At 45.9% G+C, this 12,141-nt stretch overlaps 1 protein-coding gene across 1 annotated transcript in view; it reads right to left on the bottom strand.

The window, feature by feature from the left end:
- Nucleotides 1-4,762: 4,762 nt before the first annotated feature.
- The window catches only part of LOC147827757 (uncharacterized), a 38,519-nt gene continuing 31,140 nt past the window's right edge, over nt 4,763-12,141 (bottom strand). Inside the window, exon 2 of the mRNA XM_087213336.1 lies at nt 4,763-5,404. The gene's annotated coding sequence lies outside the window, so the exon portion shown is untranslated. The remainder of the gene's footprint in view (nt 5,405-12,141) is intronic.

The raw sequence follows: 12,141 nt of genomic DNA, 5'->3' as shown, positions 1-12,141 counted from the left end.
GTCACATCAATCCGCAGAGTAAATAACCCACATGTCCACTACCAAAGCTGGTGTGACAGCAAATTGTTTTTCTCACATATGGCTTTTCAGGTCTCCTAGGGTCACCCCAGATCTGATTTTCCGGCAGGCCCTATAGAAGCCTTTTCACTGAAGCTCTGAATTTGCTAACGTGCGAATTAAACGCAAATTAAAAGGAAAATGCAAGAAAAGTCACTTCCAAATTACTTCAGTGTGGGATGGGTCTGCTCCACGTGGATAAGAGAGCCCTGGGCCAGATGGATGCCTGGTTGTTTCTTGGCACTAGCTCAAGGGACCAATAGGGATTAACTTGTCTGGGCATCTCTTTTGTCACCCATAAAATACCAACGAGTAGTCCCTTGCCAAATATTGAATGCAAGACGCTGGCCACATTTCATTTCCCTTTCTCAGAACTGCACGAGGCAGCTAGCAGTCCTCTTCATTACAGGTAGAGACTCAGAGACTTAGAGATGGTGTGACTGGCCCGCCGTTGCTCAGCTGAGTGCCAGATTCTGATAGAACCTGGACTGCTCGGAATCAGTGTGTGCACTTCACTTCCAGGTTATACCACCTGATACTGCGAGGAGGAAGTGGATGTTGAAGCTGAGGGTACATTTTTTTTTTTTAATTCGAGGTACTTTAAAGGAGCTTAAAGGTTTATGGTGATCATTCATGTGCATGTGCTTGGGTCACCTTCAGCTCACCGACTTTCTTATTCATTGCTTCTTGTTTGGTCTGTGCCCATCAAAACACAGTTATGCCCTTTTCGCCTCATCTGTTGTTGGTGTCAGTTCTCCTCCCGCATTTGGCTGCTTTCAGGGGGACCCAGCAAGTGATGTTTATTGTAAGTATGGGAGTGTCAGTGTAGGGAGGGACTCTCGCACCACCAACACAAACACATCAACACACACACGTGCCCACAGACTCACATGCGTGTTAGTCTGTTACTCCGATATGTAGATTCAGAAATCAACTCTTGACCAGGATGTCATGCTTATGACAGTACCTATATCACTATAAATAATTTCCCAGAGTTAGAGTTTGGAGTGGGAAAATGGTGACAAAGTGTTGGAAAGTGGACAGATATGTCCTAAGGAGAATATCAAGAGGTGCAAAGCCCTCTGGTTCAGCCGCAGCCTTGACTTCTGCTATGAGTTTGTGCTGCACCTTGCCCTTGGTAGACAAGGAGTTTGAGATGAACTCAGGTTTTCCTCCTGAGTGGATTCTGAGCTTTCCCGCTCTTATCTGCGTGACAGTGGGAATCATCACACTGAATCTCTGTAGGTTCAGAGTCAGATGTGTGAAGTGTCCCTTCCTGGGTTTGGCACTGCATGCCATTAGCTCCGTGTGGCGATAATAACATTTTTCATTCTTGCTACTGCTTCTTACTTGATTGTTTAGGAGATGGACAAAAGATTTTGAGACTCATCCTGTTATGTGTATCTCACGACTGTTGTGGTATTTAACACTCAAATGTATTCATTAAATGCATATTTGGGAAACACTGTGGTAATATTGTTTCATTTTCTGGATTACCCTGGGAGGGTTACAAAGCACGTCTATGATGAATTTCACACCTAGACCTCCCAAGAATCCTTAGAGAAGGGTCGGAAATCCTTGAGAATTGCATGTGATAAACAACAAAAGGCACCTAGCCTTGGGCTCTGGCACAGAGCGAGCATTCATCAGATGTTGCTGTGAGCGCGCTCATCGACCCATATAGCCCAAGAGAAACCACAAGTCAGAGAAGCTAAGTCTCTCGCTAAGGCCGCACGGTGAAATAGTAGAATTCAGCTCTGAATCCCAGCTTCCAGGCTCCAGACAGTTGTAAGAAATTATCCTTTGAGGGCCGGGGATTTAGCTCAGTGGTTCCGCCGCCTGCCTCAAAAGCACAAGGACCTGAGTTCAATCCCCGGTACCAAAAAACCCAAAAAAACCAAGAAATTATCTGTTGAGGTTGCAATCTTGGAAGGAAAAAGGCAGAGCCTCACAGGAAGAGTAACATGACAGGTTTTATGGTGGGTGAGTAGGCAAAAGTGTTCAGGGACAAAGCAGAGCTCAAGGGACAGGGTGAGGCCCAGCCACGCACCGCACCAGCTGTATTATTCATTTCTGGTTCCTCAAATGTCTCCCCTCAGCACCTTCACAGGTAATGTTGCCCTCTCTCATCTTATCTGTCTTCTCCCGATTCCCCACCTCTCCCTCTGAATAATGCTCATGCTGTGGGCTTAACCCCAACACCTCTTCAAGGACACTGAGCCTCCATCCGCACCTACTGACACAGGTGCTCTTGGCTTTCTGAGCATCTCTTTTCAAGCCTCCTGCTGACCCATGAAAGGTGGCTGACAAGCAGGTGCTTCTCCCAAACGTCCTCTTGTTTAGTCTGCTGCCCTTTGCTAGGAAGAGGTGCAGAAGCCCTGCCGGCCCGTGGAGTCCGGCCACCGGAGCAGTCCAGGAGTATAGCCACAAACACTCGGAGAGGTGGAGAGAGGGAGCAGGGGCTTCCACCAGGTTGATATAATTCTGACTCTGCCCCTTGGACAGTGAAGGGTGCCAGTTTTGGGACTTTTGGCAGGAAGCAGCCACCCTTGGGGGAGTCAGAATCATGCTGGTAGGTGAGAGCAGTTCTGGCTCCCCACATTCTGTCTGGAGCCCGGGGAGCAACGCCTGGGTGATCTCCTTCGTGCTTCCTCCTGGTTAGGGCAGTGCCGAGGGAGGAGGAGATGCCCAAGCTTCAGCAGGGGCCATACTGTTTACATTCCCACTCCCTCACTCTGGGAAGCCCCGAGTTCCCACACTCACTGAGGCAGGAAGGTCACCATGGACATCTCATCTGTCTGGACTGTTGACTAACTACAGATAAGCAGCAGCTGCCACCTCCAAGTCAGGATCACCTTCCAGATTGCCCACTCTGGACCCAGGGGGAGAAGCCCGAGTCCCCACCCTTGGGCACAGGACTGATGTCTAGTGTGCATGTGGAGACCACGTGGAGCCCGGGAGAGTCTGCTTTTGCAGGAAACGCGGGACATGGCCAAGGAATTGAGAGCCACGCCTTCCTGACAGCTCCCAACCTTGCAGTTGCTGACACTCTGCAGTTCTAGGGCGCTTTGCTGCATGTCTTTTCTCACATGACCCTGACCACCATCCGTGAAGATTGCAGAGCAGGTGTTTTTGGTGTCCATTTCGCAGATGAGTAAACAGCCTCAGGATGTTTGAGAGCCTTGCCCAGATTTGCACAGCTAGTTAGTGGTAAAGGTTGGTTTTCTGCCTCCTGTTCAGCAGGTCTTTCCATTAACCCCCTGCAGCCACACCAAGCCAAGGAATGTGTCCCAATTTTTAACCCCTGAAAGAGATCTCTTTCTCCCAGGTTTAGCCTGTAACCCATCAAAGCCTGGCTTGTAGTGAGAAGCATTTAGGCTTAGAACTTGAATCTTGATTCTTCCTCTTGCCAGCCAAATGATTTAGCAGTGCTATCATTTTAGGCTTGATCTTCCTGAATATTTGCTTTTACATGTAGAAAACGCAGGTGACATTGCCTGACATGCCATTGTGTTGTTGTAAGTGTTAAAAATAACAGCAAGTATCTTATTGGCTGTTTTCCACATCCTGGGCTCGGTTTTAAGCACCTTACATGCATCGATTCATTGAATTCTCACAACAACCTTATGTTCTTCAGTCTAGGCTGTCATTATTTCATTGCACAGGTAGAAAACAGAGAACTAGAGAAACTTATCCCAGGTTACACAGCAAGCAAATAGGGCAGTCAGGAGTTCAACCCAGGTGGACTCCAGAGAGAAGTGCTTTATCTCCATGCCATATTGGCTATGCACATTGGGTTTGCTCTCTACTATAGGTACTCAATCAATAGCTGTTACTAAGAATTGGAACAGGCTTGGGTTAATTTATAAGTAAAGCAAGCAGCTAACTACCTGGATCAAGTCAAAAGGCACAACTATTCAAAAATATCTTCAATTTATTATGACACAGAATCAAATTTCTTACCACCAGCTCTGTTTCTTTAGGGTAGGAAGTCACTCACAGACTTTTGTCAGTGATTGGAGACATATTTGATGGTCACAGCAATGAGGGTTCTACTGGCATCTAATGGGTCAGGCCAGGAATGCTGCAAAACATCCTACAATGCCCAGGACCGTCCCTCAACAAATGTTAATATGACCCAAAATGTTGATATGCTGAGGTTTTTAATTTGCTTTAATACTGAGTACTTAGTAATGAATTGAGACTTCAGTCTTGAGGAGCACTGGTTGTTTTTGTTTGTTTGTTTTTTGGTACCAGGAATCGAACTTGGTCTCATGTTTGCCAGGCAGGTGCTACGCCCCTGAGCTACATCCCTGGCCTGAGGAGCACTATTAATACCCAACTTTGTCACAGAGAATGGCAAAGCAATGCCCTGTTTAACACTGATCTATTGATACACTGACACAGTTCAATATATGCGATCATTTGTTTTACTGACTGTTGATGCAGCAGCTGACATTACCAAGCAAAGGAGATGTGTGCCCTAGAAATGGCCTGGCTGAGTTAGGGCTTGTGGTAGAGTTACAAAATAGAAGCTGTTTTTCTGCCAAATTGTGTTACCATGCCCCAAATTGCTGACATTTCTTCCAATATGTTGAAGTAGGTCATAAGCTCACAGCGATGCCATTTCCTTCCCGCATGCAACTCTATGAATCCCTGATAACTCTCTGTTCAGTCTGCCTTTTAAAATTATTATTATGTGCACACCAAACAGATTTCCAAAGTTTGATTTTCTTGTCCTCTTTTGGAAACTCAAATCTTTAAATTGGTGAAAATTTACTTTGGCAAACAACTTTTGTAAAAATATAAATTTTATTTTATTTATCCCATTTCTCCCCTCAAGCTCCTTCTCCTCCCCATGTACAAAGCCTTTGTTTCTATTTTTACTTTTTTCTTGTCCCTCCCCCCACCTTGTTCCCCTTCCCATTTGAACACTTTCTTCCCATTTCCCAACATCCATTATACATCTCAGTCCTTATTTCCACATTCAGTTTCTCACACCAGAGAAACAGTGCGGTATTTAAACGTGTGAGTCTGATTTATTTCACATCAGAGTGTGGTCTGAAGGTCCATCCATTTAGCTATAAATGTCTGAGGCTCATCCTTCTTTGTGGCAGAGTAGTACTCCATTGTATAAAAAAAATCTTCTTTATCCACTCATCAGTTGATGTTTGCCAAACAGAACTCTGACCAGAAGAACAATCTTGGTTCCTTCACATGTGTGAAGTGTCTGTGATGTGGCAGCACATGGAACTTTCTTCCTTTGTTGGAGAACACTGCCTTGCATCATCATGGCTCGCTGATTTCCATCATACTGTGCATTCATTTAAAGGCTCCATGAATAACCCTAAAAGAAGTTATATCAGTCAGTTTTAAATATGAGGAGACCAATGGTTCCTTTCTTCTTCTTCTTTTTTTTTTTTTTTTTTGGTACCGGGGATCGAAATATATCAGTCAGTTTTAAATAGGTTGTGATGCAATAACAAACAACCCCATATTCTCATAACAAAAGATATTTATCTTTTGTTCATATTGTGTACATCATGAATTGGCTGCTATTTCATGCAGACCCAAGGAATAGGCCCTGTTTGTTACATGGAGGTGTCACAGTGAAGGAAAAGAGCAAAGGTAGAAAGATCAGATGGCTCTTTGGTTCTGCTTGGAATTGGTACATATCGCCTATGCTCACCCTCTATTAGCCAGTGGAAGTCAATGGCCAAGGCAAATTGCAAATTCCTTTTATAAGCTCCACAGGCACAGGGAGCAAATATTCTAGACAACAGTATAGGCTGTTTAAAGGAGTCTGTCTTTGCCCTCAAAGTCATGACCCTCAGAGCCAGGGGCTTGGCCTTGAATCATTACCTTTTCAAGAAGTTTTTGTCAAGACACAAAGGAAGACCATACAGAGAAAGAGTTAAAGAGGGAAAATTGTTGGATTCTGATAACTGGCTTGATGAGCAGCAGGGGTGGATGCTAATAAAGTCCAAGAGAAAACAGAAGTTCAGGGGTGACTTCTAAGATCCCACCTTGGGCGATTGATGAATAAGAGTAGCTACAATTGAGGTAAGGAGCAGAAGAGGAAAGGGAAGTTTAGAGGGAGACACATATGTTTATTTTTGACCCCATGCATATGAGATATCTTGGGGACATCTTGTCCTGGAAAAGGTGATAGACAGCTGGATATAGGAGTACAGCTGATGAGAGAGTGCTGAGCCGGGATCAAAGTCTTGAGGTCCAACAGCATTTCAGTAGCAACAATAGCTATGCAGTTTGCATCTATTGAGCATTTGCATTCGCCAGGCACTGTGCTAAGCACATTTTCTTATTTAGTTCTCACAGTAACCCTATAAGCAAGTTGGCATAATTTATCCTCATTTGGTAGGTGAGGAAATGAAGCCTAGAGAAGTTTAAAAAAAATGGCCTATATCTCACACTTAGGAAACTGTTAAACAGGATCCAAGCCCTTTGCCTCCACAGCCCACACTGTAACCACTTCTGCTGCTCTTAGTGGAGCTATCGAGAGAATGAGGCAGCATGGATGGAAAGAAAAGAGAAGAGCCGAGCCTGGGTCAGGGTTTTAAATATTCATATTAAGAACATGATGGTGGGCCGGGGATTTAGCTCAGTGGTTCCACCACCTGCTCCACAAGCGCAAGGTCCCGAGTTCCATCCCCGGTACCAAAAAAAAAGAAAGAAGACAAATGAAGACCTCAGAGTGTATCACCCTCAAAAGTCAAGTGTGCAGTGTGGACTCCAGTCAGGGACAGCAGGGTGCTCCGAGGGCACAGCTGGGAAAGGTCCACTGGTGTTGACAGTTAAGTCCCGACAACAAGTGTCCTGACCTCGGGGGGGAGCATCCGCAACCACCCGTATCTGCCCCCCGAGACCCGGGCCACAGAGATGGCTGGTCACTAGCCGGCTTGCAAACATCAACTTGTTGCTGCTTCACATTCTTTGAATTCTGCCTCCTGAGTCTACTTTGATGGTTTGTTTGTATGGCTTTATTTTGTGTGTGCGTGTGAGTGTCAGTGTGTGTGACTCTAGGGGTTGAACACAAGGCTATGTCCCCAGCCCATATATATATATAGATTTCTATTTTGAGACAGGGTCTCACCAAGTTGCTAAGCTGCCTGGGCTGGGCTCGAACTTGTGATCCTCCTGCTTCTGCCTTCCAGAGGGCTGGGACTGCCTCCATGTTTTCACCTGCTCAGTTAGGTCTTTCTTTCTGGGTCTGTTGACCTGGCTTTCAGACTCTGTATGTGTGGAAACTTGTCCTGGCTTCTGAAGTCCATACGTATGGATACTTGTCCTAGGTTCTTTTAGTTGAGTAAACCCCAGATTTACACTTCATTCTTAACCTTGGTTATTATGAACCTTCACCTTGAAAGAGCGAGGTTGCGCACTGCACCTCAACCTACAAGGCTGTTATCTCCAGCATTTCTCTGCAGCGCAGCCTGAGAATGGGGACTCGTGGTCTCAGGTGGTGCTTGTTAAATCTGTTCCATATGTGAGACAGGTTGCTGCAGAAGGGGCTGCTGTTGCGAGGTCGCAGCTTGCTGGTCAGGCCTGGTCCAGCCTTACAGTGCCTGCTGTCAAGCACAAGCTCGCTGTCTTCAGCATCTGCCCAGTTACCATGCTTTTAAATCCAGCTCCTAAGTCTGAGGTTTACATCTGGGAGTGGGAAGACATTTATGTAAACGGGACTTCTCATTGCTGCTGGAAAAGGAGAATGCTGGAGAGTAGCCCAACGACTGCCCGGAAACCTACACTGTGGACACCGCTAGGAGTCTCAAAACCCTGACAGACCAACAGGCAGGAGCTCTCGCTATGTGAAGGGTGGCCACTCTTCACTCCAGCGTCAGAGAAGACAGAAACCCAGATCTGCCTCGAGCTTAGCAACCTGACTGGAATGAACTGGTATTATGGAACCCCTGTGAAGTGAGGGTACCAGAATCCTCAGCGTCTCTGTATTTGTGTTAGGTTGGAGTCTGCACCCATAGGTCCCCTCTGGTGGCCACATCCCCAGTGAGTGTTACTAGATTTAGAAAATAAAAACACAAGACTCCAGTTCATGTTTTCCTAGCTTCCCGTTTTCATTAGTGTATGTTTATAATAATTACATTCATCTTGGGGAATTGGTACACAGACATACCGTATCTTAATCATTTTTTACTTCCCATTCTCTCTGCCCTCTCATGTCCCCCCATTCCCAGTTCCCCTTTCCGTCTCCACAGACTACCTCCTTGTTTCCTATCATCTATTTATTTTGCTCCTTAAATCATTTATACTTTCTTTTTTTGTTTAAGAGAAACCATGTGATAGTTAACCTTCTGTGTCCAATTTATTTCACTTAGCATTATGGTCTCAAGATGCATCCATTTTGCTGCAGATGACTCCACTTTATCCTTCTTTATGGCTGAGTATTACTCCGTTGTGTGCATATACCACATCTTCTTTATTCATTTATCTGTTGATGGGCCTATGGCCACTTCCAAGATTTAGCTACATTATGAGTTGAAGACATCAGTTAAATTTGAATTGCAGGGCTGGGGATTTAGCTCAGTGGTGCTGCCACCTCCCTCACAAGCGCAAGGTCCCCGGTACCAAAAAAAAAAAATTGAATTTCAGGTAATAAAAACTACTTAGCATAAGCATATGCCACACAATACAATATTTAGGATATACTAATATTAAGACATTTATTGTTTATCTGAAATTCAAATTAATTACTTGTCCTAAATTTTATCTGGCAACGTTGTGGCTTCCACAGTACCCAATAATTTGGGCCTTGGTAGAAATTCATAAGCCTTAAGATCCAGTGGGCCTCCACCTCTCCAGAAAACACTGGAGCACTTTGTGAAGAAGAAAGTCGCACAACTGGCCCTCTGCTGGGACCACTGGGTCCGGATTCTCTTGTTCCTCGTGTTCCTGGGCCAGCTTTGGGGGTCCATGAAATCTGACCTGAGCGCCTGTAATCTCATTTGCCTTCCATCAACTGCATTTGGGAGACAGGGTGAAGGACAGCTTTCTAGAAGTGTCGAGACCTCGAGACCTTGGTGCCGTTTGACCCATGGAGCACCAAATGATTAGTGTCCTGCCCGACTTTCTGGGAGGTGATCTTTGCTCTTCACAGGCACTGTCCTAATGCTCCCTTGAACACCTCGACATACACAGACATACCTGTCCAGCTACGCCTCAACAGTACTCTAGTACTGGCAATCCTGGGTTACCTGAAGGATAAGCATCTGCAAAACAGTCTCCAGAAAGAAATGTGTGGACCGAGTCCAGTGTAGACAGGTGTCTCTGGTTCTGGAGTGAGAGAGACCCTAGTCACTTGAAGAGACTTAGACATTCCAAGCCATGCTTTATGGCACTTCATTCTCCCTGTGTAACTGCCCCAGTAATGACCTCCTAAACAAAGAAGGAAGTTTGCCTGATGGGCTGAGGTCGACCCCATGTCAGGCAACTCAAGACTCCTTGCTCCAGCGTAGCAAAATCTGTGTACCAGGAATCATTCTAAAGACTCATCTATATTAGCTAATTTAATATTCATAATAATCCTAACAAGTTATGCACTGTTACTACAGCTGTTCCATAGGTAGAGAAACTGAAACACAGAGAGATAAAGTAATTCCTCTACAGCCACACAGATACAAAAATTTTGCTAGGAAATAAAAATTGAGTTTTAAATTCAGGTACTTCCAGCTCCAGAGCTGTCCTCCTAACCAGTAGGCCCGATCTAGACAGCCTTCTGGTGTGGAGACTGGTGCTGCCAACACTGTCCTCAAAGGAGTCAAAGTCGTCTTCAAGCCCTGGAGGGTGTAATGCATGATAGGGACTTCAGCCTGCCTCAACTGGAAGCTCAGCTCATGCTCTGCCTTGGGTGCTCCTGAGCTACATACCCAGCACCAGAATCACAGAGCAAGGCTCTGTCCTTGACACCAGAGTATGAGGAGTGGCAGACTCACCCTCAGAAGTTCTGCTTGAGTATTTCCCAATCTTCCTGTTCACATCATGTGTGAGTATTTTGAACATTTGCACATAGTCCTAGACCAGAGCCAAGACCTCTCTGGAGGTAACTCGAGCAGTGTAAAGTTCCAGGCAGGCCTTTCTAGGAGGAGGAGGAGGGGCACATCTCTGGTAGGAAAGCTTGCGTGCATCCTCAGCCCAGCCTCCTGCCCATTCTGCAACCAAAACACAGTATGAGGCCCTTTCCGACAGATGTGCTGGGTTCTGATGCACGACGACCAGAGCAGCTGGACCTGAAGCAAAGATAACCTGGGCTTCCTGAAGGCCAGCTATGACTTCCGATCCACACACCTTCAGGACTTCCTGTGGGACTCTGGCCTGCTTTCTGGCCCAGTCATGTCTGTCCTGGAGGGGACAGCTCTATGAGGGTGGCAGACTTCCCTCCCTGCGTCCCTTCTCTGTTCACTCTGTCCACTTCTGTGGTTTGTTAAAGCATTGGTGTCCAGCCAGACCCCTCTCTGTGCTCCAGTTTGGGCCCATCAAGTCTACGTGTCCCATCCCACCACCGCCAGACAGGTGACAAGAAAATATGTACGGAACACTTGCATTGCTTTCTTTCTAGAACTTCTTTTCCACGTGACAACAGTTTTCATCGGAACCATTTCCTTGTATCTTGTCTTCTCTGGACTACTGGCACTCCTTCGGCTAGATAGCACCTCAGACGGTACACACTAACTAGAAGGACTTTCATCAGTGAGCCATATTCTGGCTGGCAGCAACCTCTGGAGAGAACGTTAGAGTACAGAATACCATTTCATTCTCCCTAATCACATTCATTCTGCCCAACTAATGTGTAAGCTGATAGGTTCCTAACAAAAACAGCATCAGCAACGACAGCCAACATTTAGTAAGCACTTATTATGGGCCACATGCAGCAGAGTGCTTTGTATATTTCTTCAATTAAATCTCACAATGATGAGGATATTATTTTATCCCCGATTTACACCTGAGAAAACTATGCCAAAGATCACATAAGTAAATGTTAAAGCCAGATTTTAAGTTAATTTTAAGAGCGGGCATCCAGTATCTCTGCTGCCATTATCATATATCTGCTGATTTCCCCGTGCCTAACCTCCAAACTTCTGTTCTTTTCTAATTCTCCAACTACCCACTCCAGCAAAGAGGGGGGATAAACATGAACTGTGCTCCTGAGAGGAAAGAGACTCATAATGACACCATGGCACACCAGCTGGACCATGGAAAAGGATGAGGGCAGGGGTTGTTTTAATTTGACCCTTTGAAATAGACCCTACCTGAAAGAACAGGAGTTTTCTATAAGTACTTTGCTGTTTTGTTCTTGCATCAATGGATTCTAAACACCCGACATGGTGCCTAGCTGGTGGTAGGTGCCCAACAAACATTAGCGTGGGCACACAGCGAGTTGGGGCTGGCCTAATTGAGAGTGCAGGGTCTATGAAGGCAGCTTCATGAGTGGCAGGAAAGTGGGTTTGTATAGAGCCAGGCGACAGGATCTGCATGACAGTAGTGCACTCTTTCTCAGCTCCTCTGTGCTTCCTTTGATCTTTTTGTTTTGTTTTGTTTTTGAGACAGGGTCTCACTATGCAGTTCAGGCTGGCCTTGAAGTCACTATGGTGCCCAGGCTGGCCTTGACCTTGCAGCGACCCTCTGCCTCAGCTCCCCCTTCCCCCTAGTGCTGGGATCACAGGTGTGCACCACTATGCCCAGCTATTTGTTTCCTTTGGTTTTTTTATTCCCACTAACAAATTGTTTGCTCTTCATGCATTTTCTCTATTTCATCTGCCCTCTTGTCACTGTTCTGCTTCCCCATAGCTTCAGTTTGCCATAACCCTCCACAGTCCCACTCTACTGTGTGCCATCATTTCAGGTCCCATTTCCATCGCTAACCGCTTCTTTATACCCATGTTTCCTAACTCGGATCCCAGAAGGAGAACATCTGATTGACTTAACCCATGTTTTCTATTCCAGCCCTGGATTTTGGAGAGGCAGCCCCAGTGGCGAGGACCAATTCCTGGTCCAGTCAGGAGCCATCCCTAGGTAAAGAACAACCTAGCTGTGTTCTTCAGAGCAGGGGGC

Source organism: Heterocephalus glaber, unplaced genomic scaffold, assembly GCF_053883595.1.
Source record: "Heterocephalus glaber isolate CG9 unplaced genomic scaffold, H.glaber_assembly_v1.0 deba00001442, whole genome shotgun sequence".
Taxonomy (NCBI): domain Eukaryota; kingdom Metazoa; phylum Chordata; class Mammalia; order Rodentia; family Bathyergidae; genus Heterocephalus; species Heterocephalus glaber.
This window is presented reverse-complemented; position numbering and strand designations above follow the sequence as displayed.